Here is a 16,124-nt window from a genome sequence, read left to right on the forward strand (position 1 = left end):
CTAGCCAACCAAATGCGGTGGGACAACCAAGATGTCTCGGGGGAGAAGCCAGTGAAGAACAATGCCGGCGAATTGTCGCTCGATGAGGAGACCAAGAAAGTGGCATGGAAGGAGCACTATTAGCGCCTGTTCAATGCTATTGGTCGAGGGCACTATTGAGCCGAGTACTACAGAGATGATCACCAAAGCCATCTCAAGGTGTTGGCGCCGAAATGCTGAATGCTGATCCCCTCTGACTGGCAAGAGAGTCACATCGTGAGTCTTTAGAAGGCCAAAGGCAATGCTCTCAACAGAGGCAACTACAGGGGGTTGAAGCTTATTGAGCAAGTACTGAAGGTGTTTGAGCGTGTAGTAGAGGCATTGATCAGGAAGTGAGTGGGGATCAATGAGATGCAATTCGGCTTCATGCCGGGCCGTGGGACTACTGAGGCTATCTTCATAGTCTGCCAGCTACAGGAGAAGCACCTGGCAGCCAACAAGCCCCTCTACATGGCATTCATCTACTTTGAGAAGGCCTTCGACATTGCCCCGTGGGACGTCATCTGGTGGGCATTGCGCAAGCTCAGGATAGACCCCCCCCCCGCGCTTCGAGGAAGTCTTGCCCGGGGTCCAACTGGACGTAGAACCGCCACTGTTTACATCTATAGTCTGGCGTTATAATTGATTTACCTGTGTACTGTGGAGTGGGTAAGACTGTTTCATTAGAAGGCTAGTATTGCCCGTTACCGTGCGCTAGCCTAGCATGAGCGAACTCTGCAACTAGAAGGACTGAATGAAATGTGTTGAAAACTATCTCCAATGATAAAGAACACCAAGGCTAACTTGGGAACTTTAAGGACTAAGGAGCAGACAACAGTGCTAAGAGAATCCGACTACACCTATACTAGGCTACGTCATTATGCGAACGACGGATGTTATTGTAACGTGAGCGTTTGGCTGAACCCAAGTGCACAGACTGGCGAAGAGCGTGGAACAGTGTCAATCGTTTATTCGGATTCAGGATCGGCAGGCAGAATAGTCAGACAGGCGGGGATCAGGAGCAGGCAGGATAGTCGGACAGGCGGGGATCAGGAACCAGCAGAATAGTCAGACAGGCGGGAGTCAGGAGCAGGCAGGATAGTCAGACAGGCGGGGATCAGGAACCGGCAGAATAGTCAGACAGGCGGGGATCAGGAGCAGGCAGGATAGTCAGACAGGCGAGGATCAGAGAGCAGGCAGGATAGGTGGTAGGTCAGGATTCGAATCGCGGGAAAGCACTGTGAAACACAAGAGACAATCTGGCAGGGAATGTTTGGGAGGAAAGGACTGATATAGGGGAAACACAGGTGAAGGTGGTTGGGTTAATTGGGAGTGATCAGGGTGGCAGGCAGGTGAATGGGAAAACCAGGGGCGGACCATGACAGTTATGGACTGCCGTGATGAAACTACAATGTTCAGAAGATGAACTACTAAAAGAGCATCTTAGATATTTTGCCACGTGCGTTCTTACTGTGTTGTTTCATGCAGTCTATACAAACGTGGACAGACCAGTGAAAAATATCCCTTCATCACCATGGTTTGAATTGAATTAAATTATTTAATAAAGGCTCCCGGTCACTAAAGAGAAACAAAGTACCTGTCATATTGTGAATGGTTGCTCATGCTCACTCACACTCCTGTCCACTCATATTTATGGACAGAAAATTAGTATAATTGTATGATAATAACTGTCAGTCAACGGCCGAATGGTGCGTTGCTTTAAATGTTCCTGCTGCAAGGAATTGTGGGAGGGCACTGTCTCCTTTCCTTTCGCAAAAGTGGACCAGTGTACCCTAAGAGATGGATGGACTATTTTAGTCCTGGACGTTGTGCCGACGGCAGACTATGTGCCCACAGTTCCCGCCAGTCCAGTGGAACTCATCGCAGCGGCATATGACCGGTCTTCTTCTGCCTCATCCTCCTTCTCAGAGGAAGCTGGCACCTGACCTGCCACATTTTCTTTGCCCCCTAATAAAGATATTAAAGTCTGTTTGACTGAACGGCAGAATATATTTAAAAAGCTCTTTCCTTTGGGCTACCGGCGCCCAGCTCCTGTTCTCCAAGCTTCTCCACTTCTTCTTTTTTACTCTTCATGGGTGCTTCTGGATGGGTTTGGGCCGGGAACGTGCCTCACAGTCGGTCAGAGGCAAGTGGCCAACGTCCCCCACTGCACGCGCAAACGTGCTGGAGCTGTCCAAGGTGAAGAAAGTGCTTTTACATTTCTTTTACCAGATCTGGTGAGCTCCTCTGCCCTCCACTGAGCATCAGTGCAGCTCTGGCTTTTGGCTCATCAGAACCTGCTCAGCCTCAGAACTCGGAGCGGACCTCTTGACTCATGGCGGTCCCTGCCGAGGCAAGTGGCGGTTACATCGTGACGTTGTCAGACTGATCTGGCAGAGGTTCAGATGGACCTGTTCGCTTCCAGAGAAAACAACCCCTGAAGGACGTGGTTTTCTTTCAGCGCGCAGGACCGCCCCCAGTTGAGGGTAGACCTGATGGCACACACACCGTGGCCACGGGCTCTCTGGTTTGCGTTCCTGCTGCTTAAGCTGATTCTTAATTTTTTTCTTTTTTTTTCTTATAAAACCCCAGGAGAGGTGTGTGCACGTAGAGGTTGACGGGTGGATCCTCTCTCGTTGAACTTGAATCAGCTTCAATGTGAAGGGAATATTGGATTGAACCACTGTGTCACATTTGTTGGACAGGGATAATTCCTTATTCATTGAGGAATTGCATATTTATACATAAAGGCGGCAGACTGACACTCCTCCAACGTCGTATGAATGGTCAACCGGCCAGCGTCCTCCTTATGGTCCAGTCGCACTGGGACAGTAGAACCAGATCCTTTTGTCTCTTTGTGGGAGAGAAAACATCATTAAACATCATTAAACTTCATTAAAGCAAGCGCTGCACAACAGGCTGTTCAGTCAGAACAAGACAGCAGGTTTGGGTCTGCTGATAATGGTTTTATTGTCATTCTTCTTCCGACCGAAACGTAGGCATGTGGTTTCTATAAACAGATTAACTAAATAATGATTGCAACAAATCAATTTATATACAAAGAAATATAATTTGAAAAAAAATAATATTTGTGTAGGATCTTAGTGAAGAGGTAACATTTCTGAAGGTTGCTTTTTATTGGGGTATAGCCTCCAGCAGCCTTAGGCTGGATTGGGTAACATCGGACGGTTGTATTCTTCAACAGACTCACATAGTTTAAAACGTTTGGAAATGGACTAGTCTAATATTCAGCTCATATGAACTTCATTGTGTACAATTCTTTCATGTTTCGCATATCTATTAAATATATTCATATTTTAAAAAGTTTGTAATAGGCTAGCCCAATATGCAGCTTTTTGAGGAAAGAAAAAAATCCTCCTTGGTATCAGATGGGAACTCATCTTCCAGCCCATTCGAGGATGTGTTGCTCAGAATCGTTATCGGTATTGAAAATGTGGGATCAGTGCAACTCTATTACAACCATAAGAGAATTTAAGACTTGACTTGGACTTATGCGCAAATACTTGAGACTTGAAAGACTTGTGAGCATCTCTGGCTGTCAATCAACTTTGTGCACGCAATTTAAGGCTGGCTTCTCTTTTTGAGTATATAGCTTGCTAGCTAGTACTAGCTAAGTGGTTAGAAAGTTACTTCTTTGTGTGATAAACATGGTCGGAAAAAAATGACCTTGTACCTTGTTGTGAAATGTGAGAATGGAATATCTCTGCACTAATGAAAGTCACTGTGAGTCTGTCCGTGTACGTCAAGATATATTTTCAGTCAAAATTACTCTTGAGGGGGTGATTCTCAAAGTTCCCTAAACGATATACACAGAGCACTACCTCTACCGATTAATGAAATCAAATTGCTTTTTATATTCAAAATAACTGCTGGATCAACGGTGTATTGTAAACAGTTAGGGCAGGCCTAATTGCTTTAAAGCCAATTTCAATCAATTTCTTTAAATGGGATATTTGCTCCCGAGAAAAGTCAAAAGATTTATCTGTATGCAATCGTAAAAGACACACCTGCACACTTCCTACACCTGTGCAATGTATAGGTCTACTTACATTGATTCTCAGCTGCACTGGCAAGGGAATTTGGAGAGCATAGGAACGTGGGGGAAGAAAGTCTAGTACATCCAGCTGAAGCCTAGCAATGTTAAATGTGCGTACCTTGTGGACCAACAGATGGTAGAAACATAAAGAAGAAGGCTGTGTGAATAACCCTACAGAGATCATGGCCTCCTGGGTTGACCCTTTTCTGCAATATCACTGCTGAATGTCGTTACGGTAAGTTGGTATATTTACCAGAACTAACTTATACCAGAACAGAACTAAAATACTGTGATCTAATTAGACCATTTATATTTGCAGCATTTGTAAATCTGAAGTGTAATGATAACAACAATGGACGGTTTGGCCCACAGTCATTATTGGTGCTTTGTAATTCTTTCAAAAGAGGCACCAGATGTACGGATAGAGAGCATCATTTGGGGGAAGATAGGAGCCCTTTTAATAAAATACCGAAGAGGTGAAAACCTCAGATGTCAACCGCTTTACATTGTCTGAGCCACGTTCGAATGAGACCAACTTGAATGACTCGACGCTGGCAACCAACACCATGATGGCAGATGTTGGAAAATATACATGCCAAGTGGTCACCAATAGAGGTGGTTGTTCCAGCTCAACCACCCTCAGCCTCTCAGGTGGATCTGGCCTATTGGTGATAAAATAATATTTTGTTTTTAGAAGACAAGATATGACTTCAAGGGAAATGCAAAAGCGTGAAGTTATTAATACAAATATGCCAAAAAACGTTAAAGTCTTTAGCTGTTTTGAGAGGAGCTGCTTCATATAGTGGCTCAAAAGAAAATAGAAGATGAGAAAAGGAAAACTGAAAACAGAATGAGGATCAGTGCTTGGTTTCGGTTTGAGCAAGAGTAGATATACCCTTTTAGAAATTTGCCACATATTTTGTTTTTAGAGATATTGATAACAGACTAAGTAGATTAAAATCCATGAATTCCCCCAATTATGTTTTCTCTCTTCAGCCACCAATAGCAGTCCGACCATCGGAGAAACTGAAAACAACCAGAAGGATTTGACTCTTTCCTGCAATGATGGTGGCTGTGATTCGGAACGGATAATCGGTTGGGTGGACGAACATGGTAATGATTTGACACCCAGCCACGAACAGGACGCTATTGTCATTGCTTTTCCTTAATGAGATGTTGCGTCTCGTACAGATTAGACTTCTTAAAGCAAAGAAGCAAACAATAGTTGCAGAAAATACCTATTTAATGTAAGCATACACCAGTCTCCTCTCTAGCAGAGTGAGCCCTGAACACAGTTTTACAGAGCCTTTTAAAAGTTCACCCCCTCCCAGCAATACTATTGTCCTTATAGACCAGTGGTCCCCAAACTTTTTTCGGTGGGGGCCACATCAACTTTCCTTTCTGTGATGGGGGCCGGGATCAGTCTATAACAGGAAATGATATGGGCCAAAGTGACAACCAGTATTATTGTGGAGATTATAATGATAATTCTTTTGCAGCTGCCCTTGTTGGTTTGCAAAAAAAGTAATAGAAAGTCTTCACGTGTTTATTTGAAGTACCACAGGAACTCCTTTTATTTTATGGAAAATAAAAACACAAGCTGATGCCAGGTAACAATGAGGTGGTGTGATTTTGTAACAGGTACAAGTGAGTTAACAACAGGTAGGTATTATGTCTTTACAGGTAGTGAAATAATATTAATAGAGAATAATAGTAAAAATCAGGTAAAGATCAGGTCTCAGATAAAGGGGAGTTAACAATAGTATAATAATAATAATTATTATGTCTAACAGGTATGTTTACTAAGGCTACAGTAAATAACATTAATACAGAATAATTTTAATGAACAGGTATATAAAGTGATCTGGTTTCGTATTTACATGACTCTTAGATTAGGTTTTTGTGCTGTGATAATGAGGATCCTGGCTCCAGGGTGGGAGCGGTCAACCACAATCTCTCTTCCTGACTTCAGGGTGGTCCTGGAAGCATGCAGGCCCTTCAGGAATGGCAGATAAAAAACACAAGCAACGAATCAGCAGATGACATCAGCTTGACATCGGGTCAGCTTAGCTCAGGAGGTAGAGTAGTGCTCTTGTAATCGAAAGGTTACCAGTTCGGTCCCCAGTTCCTCCTAGTTGAAAGTTCATGTGTCCCTGAGCAAGACACTTAACCCTAACTGCTCCTGGGCTGTCGACTTGCATAGTTGACTCTGCCGTTGTAAGTCTCTTTGGATAAAAGCGTCTGCTAAATGCCCTGTATGACATGCTGCAGTCTCATTTTGTCTGTGACATCACTGTTCAAGAAACATGTTGCCTATAAAAAGAGCACTATACTGAATTCTTTTCATTTTCATAGTTATTGAAATCAGCAGGCTTACCATATCAGTGTGAGCTGTGGACTTGCTTCTGACTGGTTAGGAGATTGATATCAGGTTCCATTCCAGTTACAGCCAGTCTCAGAGACTGATGCAGGTGTTGATCTGAGAGTCTTGATGTCGTCGGATTTTTTATCAGCTTCATGCGTGAAAAAGTTTGCTCACAGATATATGTGCTCTCAAAAACTGTGGACATCTTCATTGCGTTCTTTCTTATGTTGGGGAAGGTCTCATTTGGGATAAAAGCATAGTATTCTATGAGACAGTTGGGGTTGAATGCGTCTTTCAGCACATCGCAGGTCTGCAACCAGGCCAGTTCAAATTGAAGAGAAGGCAGGGTGTCCAGTGTTGTGCCTGAACGCGTTCACTGAACGAAAGTTCATGAACTCGTTCATATTTTGGGCGAACGTGAACTGAACGTACTGTATTACTGCCTGATGAACGTTACTGTGAACTCGTTCATTCTGGTGTCAGTGAACGGCACGCTCACTCGGTTTAACTTCGTTCAATGGGGGGGTTATTTCTCTCTCATCAACACGGCGGATGCACGCGCAGATCGCCGTGTTGTTTGACCGGTTGCCATGGTAATCTCCGTGCGGTTCATTTGCAGTTGAGGTGTTGCCAGCTTACTGTTACATTAAACTGTAATCAGAAAAGGTGGTTATATGCTATAGACCCTATAGTATCTGTCATATAAAGGCTGGGATGAATTTCATATTATAAATATGTACACTTTATTTTGAAAGTATAGACCAGCGCGATTCCCATTGAAACGAATGGCGTGGTGATTATTCTTCAAAACGAGAGCTGTTAAATTGTGGAAAATGAATTAAACTGTAATAAGACAAAGCGGTTATATGCTATAGACCCTAGAGTATTTGTGGTATAAAGGCTCAGACGAATTTCGAATTATAAATATGTACAATCCATAACGTTAGCTCTCTGGCTCATAGCTCAGCGGAGTAGAATACCTCCTAGAATCATTGCTTGTTGGCCGGAAACGGAAAGGGGGGCTGTTCACGTTTGGTTGTAGTCTTTTCGCTCGGTTCTCCGTCTCATCAGTAGGGCTAGAACCGAGCGAAAAGACTACAATCAAACGTGAACACCCCCCCTTTCCGTTTCTGCCAACGAGCAATGAGTGTCTTCCAACAGAAATCAATGGGATTTACAAAATGCGCTAAATGTGCAATAAAACACGATAGAAACTGTATTTCGCTACGATACTTGATTCAACCACTCCATATCATCCTAGACAAACCACAAAGGGGGCTCAATGTTCAAAATACCGGAAAAAATGAAAAGCTCACAGCAACATATTGAAAAAAAGAACTATGAACTAGTTCATTTTTTGGAACTGTGAACTTAGTTCAAAATTTTGAATTATGAACGTTTAACTGAACTAGTTCATTTTAAAATTTGTGAACTGAACTTTGAACTAGTTCACGAAGAAAGTGAACTTTCCCAACACTGAGGGTGTCATTAATGTCGACAGCAAAAGGGTTCTGGAATATGCAAATTTCTTTAACGTGGGCACGAAGCTCACGGAACCGCACACTGAACTCCGCTCTCAGCGTTTCCAGTGCGTCCTTGCACTTCTTGGTTGGAAACGGGACCGCTGGTTTCTCAGCTGAGAGGCTTCGAGTAGCAGGGAGATGGGTGAAGTCTTGGTTTTGCACTTGTCCAACAAGCAGCGCCAGTTTAACCTCAAATGCTTTGACGTGGGAATACATGTCACAGATTAATTTTCCCTTGCCTTGGAGCTGTAAATTGAGGCTGTTTAAAATTTCTGTCACATCTGTTAAAAAGGCGAGGTCCCATTTCCATTCTGTGTCGATCAGCTCTGGGACCGTTTTTCCCTTTGTCAGGAGAAAGGCATTGATTTCGGGTAGCAGCTCGTAGAAGCGTTTCAAAACTCTGCCCCGGCTTAACCATCTGACTTCAGCGTGGTAAAGCACGTCTCCATGGGCAGACTCCAGCTCGGATAGGAAAGCTTGGAACTGCCTGTGTTTTAGTCCGTTTGCTCTGATGAAGTTTATGCAAGACACAACCACCTTCATGACAGATTCCCACTTCAGAACTTTGCAGCACAGTGCTTGCTGGTGAATCAGGCAGTGGACTTGTAGTGGGGGGGTGAGACCTCGTTCCTCCATTTCTCTTTTAATGCGCCCCACTAGCCCCCGCGACACACCAACCATACTCGGAGCACCGTCCGTTGTGACGCTAGCCAGCTTAGACCAGTCCAAACCCAACTCTTCCATCGTTTGGTGTACTTTATAAAAAATATCCTCGCCTGTCGTACTATCCGTGAGACTTTGTAGAGCTGCCAGCTCCTCGGACACTTCAAAAAGTGAATTTACTCCCCGAATAAAAATCAGCAGTTGTGCTGTGTCCTGCACGTCATTGCTCTCATCCATTGCCAATGCAAAACACTCAAAATCTTTAGCTTTCTCTTTCAGCTGGACATGTACATTATGTCCCATTTCTTCAATTCGCCTGGTAACTGTAGATGCGGCCAGACTCACCTCGTTCAGGGCATCTTTCCTGTCCGGACACACCTCCTCCGCGACAGCGTTCAAACACTTCTTAACAAACTCCCCATCACTGAACGACTTTCCACAGCTTGCAATCAGTTTAGCTACCTTGAAGCTGGTCCGAACAGATGACAGGTTCATCTGTGTTTGGCATAGCATTGTACTCTGCTGGGCAGCAAATCCACTTTTTAGCCTAGCCACCTTGTCTCTCCTCACTTGGCCCAGCAAGCTAGCATACTGCCCGCCGTGGCGGGTTTCATAGTGTCGGCGGATGTTAAATTCTTTGAACACCGCCACCGTCTCTTTGCAGATTAGACAAACTGCCTTTTCCTTGCACTGGACAAAAAAATTGTCATCTGTCCAGTGCTGTTTAAAAACTCTGCACTCTGAATCTATTTTCCGTTTCCCCAACAGTTTCGACATTTTGTTGCCTTGCTTTCTACCGTTCTCCACTCCCGTGCTTACTTACCGCTTGATCACCGCACGCACTTGTGGCATGATCGCCCGACATTGCGGCGCGAACTTGGTGACGTCACGTTGCCAAGCGCTATTTGACATCTCAAATATATGAAAAAGTACAATGTAAAAATTAACAATTGCCTTTTATGGTATATTTAAATTTTCATTTCCCTCGTAAAAAAAGAAAGAAATATTTATTTATTTTAAATAGGCCATGTTTAAAGGGGTTGTTTGGGATCGTTAAGGGGCCACTCCAGTTGTTTAGGTGGGCCGAATCCGGCCCGCGGGCCGTAGTTTGGGGACCCCTGTTATAGACAGTTGCAGATATGAAAAGAAACACCTAACCCCAAAGTAATTCTAACAAAAGGTTTCTCAGCTGTTTTTTGTAGTTAGGTGTCCTCAATAACATACTAAAAGTTTACCAAAGTTTGACCACTAGAAAGGTGTAATTTTCACGACGGCATCCAAGATGGGCAGGAAGCCCTTAAAATACCCTAACTCCTTCATTATTTGACCTAGCCAAGTAATCTAGGTGTCTAACCCCATGTTTTCTGGGTCTATGAATCCATTGGACTTGTCTAATTGACATGATTCCATACTTATGGAAAACATGATTTTGTGAGATTACTGTAAGGTTTTATCTTTGTTTTGGTTGAACCAGAGATCGATTTAGCTTGTCATGTAAAGGCGAGGACACATCGGGCCTAAAATCAGTCGGAGAGTCTGGAGAGGTCGGTGACATGAGTCAAATGAGAAGAAAAAATGGAGTAATAACTTTGCTAGCAACCATGCTAACTAAACTCTAGTCAATTACATGCAATGTAATGACAGCTAGATGCTAGCAAGCTAACAACAAATAGATTACAGACTGATCTGAGGGGATCTAAGCTCAAACACAGTATTTCTGGTATGTGATGAATGTATTTATCTTTCTTATCAGTGCTCGAAAACTGGACAGTTTTCACTGGGTAATGCGCTACGAGCTCTGGTCATTTCCTGCAGCCCTGTTCGAAGGCAAGTAGATCTTCCGTAAAGCCAACAAGCCCCAACTAGTGCAATCTAACAAAACTGTCCTGGATTCCATCCCACCAACTGAGCATTATGTCCTTGACAGTGGCTCCCTGGTACACCGCTTGGCATGGAAAAGGGGTGACAGTTTTGGTGCATATGCAGTCATATGCAGACTTTACCATACGCAATTATCTAAAGCAACAGTCGTTTTTAATAATAATGGATTGAATTCATATAGCGCTTTTCTAGACGCTCAAAGCCGCTTTACAGTGAAGGGGGGACCTCACTAACCACCTCCAGTGTGTAGCACCCACTTGGGTGATGCACGGCAGCCAATCTGCATCAGAACGCTCACCACACACCAGCTTGAGGTGGAGAGTGAGGGAATTAATGAGTCTGCCAATTATAGAGGAGGATGATTAGGGGGCCAGATTGAATGAGCCTGGTTGGGCCAGGACAACCCCTCCTCTTTGCGATAAGTGTCCTGGGATCTTTTATGACCTCAGTGAGTCAGGACCTCAGTTTTACGTCTCCTCCGAAGGACGCGCCTTCCACAGCACAGTGTCCCCGTCACTGCACTGGGGCATCGGGATTGATGTTAAGGCCAGAGGGAAGAGTGCTACCTATTGGCCACCACCCGACACCACCTGGTATTCCCAGGCGGTCTCCCATCCAAGTACTAACCAGGCCCGACCATGCTTAGCTTCCGATATTAGACAAGATCGGGCGTGTCCATGGTGGTAAGGCCGTAGTAGATCTAGTTGCCATTTCCATCAAAGACAATACTCATCAGAGACGTGGTGCAAACACTCACCCCATCGTTAAATTCAATTCAGAGAGAGAATGCAGAGAGTTTGTGAGAAGAAAGGATGATTTCCTTTCCAGATCTTCAAACAAACAAAGACTGATCAATCTTATGACCATGGAGCTGGAGAAGAAGGGCTGCACTGTTATCAATGCATCAGGTGATGCAGATGTGGACATTGTCAAAGCTGCAGTCAAGGCCTCAGAACATCAGCCCACAACCTTGATAGGAGAGGATACAGATTTACTCATTCTTCTCCTCTACTATGCTGGGACGAACAATAGAGGCCTCTATTTTCGTTCAGACAAGTCCAAAGCCACTAAAGTGTACAACATCAGTGAGATGAAACAAGTCCTGGGTAGTGACTTGTGTTCCCATTGCTGTTTGTTCACGCCTTCACAGGATGTGATACAACTTCACGCATTTTTTGTGTTGGCAAACAGAAAGCATTCCAAAAACTTGTGAATGGGGAATCAACCATCCAGTCCTGTGCAAATGTGTTCCTGTTCTAACATCAAGCAAGGAATGTCATAGAGGACCATGGGACCAAGGCAATGGCAGTTTTGTTTGGCGGAAAGAGTACCGGTTCACTTGCCTCTTTGCGCTACAACCTTTTTAGCAAGAAAATCTTTACCGCCAAGTAAATTGTTACCCCAGAACCATCCAACTGAGTCCTCAACCAAATATCACTGCCAAAGATTGTACTTCCAGATCATGGTGTGGATTGGAAAGGAAGGTGACATGAACACAGTCGATTGGGGATGGAAACTGGTGGAGAACCAGTTTCTGCCAGTTATGACCAATAAGACTGCTGCCCCAGAAGGCCTCCTGAAGATGATCCACTGTAATTGCACAACTGCCTGCCGAACACAACGGTGCACTTGCAGGGCATATGGATTACCATGTATGCCTGCTTGTGGACCATTCCAAGTTGGGAATTGTGAGAATCACTATAATCAATCTCTATGGGAGGAAGAGAGTGACAACTAATGGTCTATCTAGAGAAGATCACAGTGCAAAATAATATAAAAAATAAGCCATAATAAGAGGAAACAACTGAAGGAAATAGAAAAAGATATGTATAAATAAAAAAAGTATTTAAAAATGCATTAAATATGCAAAGAAATGCATAAAATATGCAACAAAAAAAACGCATAAAAAATATATAAAAACAATAAACACAAAAAAATTAAAGGGGTTAGCGGTACTGAGCCTTCACGTGGCAGCCCTGTTTTGACTAATTTTACAGTACCACACAGTTCTAATGAATTTATTATTTATTGGAATCAAAAGAATGGCTATGAACCAAAGAAACCACCACCACAAGGCAAAACAATATGAGAAAGGAGAAATATGCAATTACTTCAGGGAAATTGTACTTATTTTTCACATGAATATGCTTGTAATCAATTGTTTTAATATATAATTGTACTTGTAATCACTTATCTATCATGCAAATTAGAATATTACATGGCCAAAACATGTATCAGGCACCAGTATTCCTGGTCTAGGAGGAACCGGCCATTTTGAAAATTGGGCCTTTCTTGGTATCAAACTTTGGTAGACTTTTAGTAGGTTTAAGTACATCTGATACTACTGTAATCCACTGAGAAACCTTTTGTTAGAATTTGTTTGGAGTCAAGTCATATTTGCAGCTGACTATTACATCAAAGGAGGGAGATGTTGCCCCTGCGTTTTTTACGAGCCTCAATAATGATGAGCAGTTTGTAACGGCAGCTTATGCCCACCGACCATTTTGCCGACCATGATCGTGAGTCAGGTCATATGGATGTTGTGTCTACTGCACCAGCCATGGCAACAAAAGAGCATGTCACTTACACTAAAAACATCTTGATCTTTACTTTCCTTCAGCTCCAAATCAAGAATTACAATTGGAATCCAAAGTAGTCCCCCCTGTGGTCGTGGTTTTAGTGATCATAGGACTAATGCTCTTCCTGAAAAGACAATACAATAACGTAAGTACTCTTCTTGGCCTTTCCCAGAAGTGCCTCACAGGATAGGTACGAACAGCTTGAGTACATAGAGTCAATTTGCATGCTATCATTCTTGATCAAACTCCGAGCTATTCTTTGCATAGATTTGCGATTTGTCTTTCTAAGCAAAATACAAATAAAACCCAAATCGAGGAATGCATCTGTGGGTTGGAATGGAAAACAAGGAACACATTCTTTTGTCTGCTGATTAACCTTAAAAACCTGTATGGCGACTCTGCACAGACAAAGCAGAAGTTCTTTGTTCCTGTTATTGGTTGTCTGCCATGAGAAAAGCATTGAGACTAGTCTCAATAACAGCAGATATGCGGGTTGTATACCAAAACAAAAGATTTATGCCATAAAATATTTACTTTAATGACATATTAGGGGTCAATTGGATTTTATGATATATATACAGAGATTATTTCTGTGATTAATTTGTTAAACTCAAAATCGTGGCAGAGTACATATTATTTAATGCCTGATAAAGGGTCTTCAAAACATCTTCATAAACCTGTAACAGGGGTTCTGGTCAATTATCTGAAGGGTCACTGTGAAATTTCTCACAAATATTGTGCATTCATTAGGTGAGTGTTGCATGCAGCGCTCTATGAGGGGCCGCCTGGGGCAGAATTCATACTTGATCTTACACACACTATTATAATATCATTTCCTAACATTTGGTAAACAGATCTCTGTTAATATTTTCTAGTAACTGAAAGGTTTACATTACATTGTGGAAATTGCATTAAATGGAAAGAGACAATTTCTCACGTTGAGCACACAAATGCGCAACTCGTTTATCTAGTTAGAAAACCAGGAAGAGAAAACAGGCTGCATGTTAACAAACCCTGCAAGGGGCTCTACGTCATCATGAGATGTTCCTAACATTTAGATTTAGATTCAGATTCAGCTTTATTGGCCAGGTTTGCGTAACAAACAAGGAATTTGACTTTGGTTAACCATTTGCTCTCAAAGTACAACACTCAGCATTTAATCTATTGTTAATCTATAAAAAAGATAACACAAAACAGAATGAACAGTACGAAATATAAATATACTGTTTACAGTATACAGTATAACAATACAATATAATGTACTAATTTGCAAAAAAGATTATACAATAACAATATAAGAGGAAGAAGATTTAGGATTTCAATATAAATATAGTGCAAGGCAGTTCAGTGCATTGGCAATATGTTAACAACAATATTGGAATTTGAAATATACATGAGGTAGATGCAGAACAGGGTTGATAGCCCTTGTTCAGTGTAAGGGTGGGGGCTACTTCTGAGCGTTCAACAGAGTAACTGCTTTGGGAATGAAGCTGACTTTGTGTCAGCTGGTTTTGGCAAATCAGTGCCCTGTATCGCCTACCAGAGGGAAGGAGGTTAAACAGTTTGTGACCAGGATGTGACGGATCTAGGGCAATTTTTGCTGCCCTTTTCCTTACCCTGGACTGGTACAGGTCCTCGATGGTGGGAAGTTCAGCTGCAATGATCCTCTCCGCAGCCTGTATTGTCCGTTGCAGTCTAAAGGGACAACAATCCGTGAACAACCAAGACAGTAAACGATATGCATACAACAGTGTGTAGAACAACACTTAACAACATAAGTTAATTATGTGAGAATTGTTACATATGTTACATTCACTACAAGTACATTCAACCATGAAGATACTACCCAGAAATGTTAAGAATCATGCAAGTACATGCAATTCCTTGAATAAGCCAATTGCTTCATCATAGAAACTGGAGATAGAGAAAGTTCGTTTTTTTCCATAGTGCTGTGTGGTAGCAAAGACATTCCTATGCTCCTTGCTGGCTGCCGGGTATTACATGTGTATTACATAGTGTTTGAAGACCTCACTTATACCTCATTCATACAATGCAAGACCAGCACATGTCACGCACAGTAGGTATACAATATAGCTTCGATGGTTGGAAGTTTTGAGGTACAAACAATAAAACAATTTATTGTACAAACAACAACCTTATCTTCTTAATCAATGGACTTGGAAGATCAATGGGCAAATCTTTCTGCAGATACTGTCATTCACTTTCAGCAGTGGAAAAAATATGCTATTGTGCAATTAGTTCATCATTGTTCTAAAAGGGAGGCTGTGGTTTGGCCTGAATGCTACCCAACCGGTATCAACCGCCATTTGGGAGATGCTGAATTGCATCACTGCTGGTTGTATTGGTTTATATTACTTAACAACATAGAAAGCCACACTAGCTGCCTTTTTCATCCAAACAGGATTAATGATTGAGGATTTGCTCTGACATATATGTGCTCTATACAGGCAAACATCAACCAAACCAGGTCTGAGGGACTGTGCCAAACTGAGCGTGAGAGTTTCTGTTTAATGTTGAAAACAAAACTAAATTCATCAGTCATGCATCCAAAGAGACTTCTACTCAACTAACTAATTTCAAAGTGTATAAGTGCCTTTATAACACTGCTCACATCCCTAGGGTGTGTTGACACGGCTTGGTAGTATAGCAAGCATCCTGTTATAAATCCATCAAGCTTTGATGTGGACCTTGTTTCCTGATTCGCGCCAAAGCAGTCTAAAATGATATATTCTAGCTAAAGAGGATGTATGTTACAATGAAGAATTTGAGAGAGATACAACATCAATTAGCTGATGATGACATCTGCACTTAAAATGACAGATTTTTTTAACTTAACTACTTTCTACAAATATTTAATACTAAAATGAAATACATTTGTATAATATTAATTGTAAATACTAACATCGTGATATCAGTCTTTGAACAAAAACACAAACACAATGTCACAGTGAAATCAGTTTCTGTTAATTAGTTGATTGGGTACAAACAAATCAGCTGAAACTTCTGAATGTTAAACT

The sequence above is a fragment of the Pollachius pollachius genome, assembly GCF_949987615.1.
Source record: "Pollachius pollachius genome assembly, chromosome: 2".
In the NCBI taxonomy this organism is placed as follows: Eukaryota; Metazoa; Chordata; class Actinopteri; order Gadiformes; family Gadidae; genus Pollachius; species Pollachius pollachius.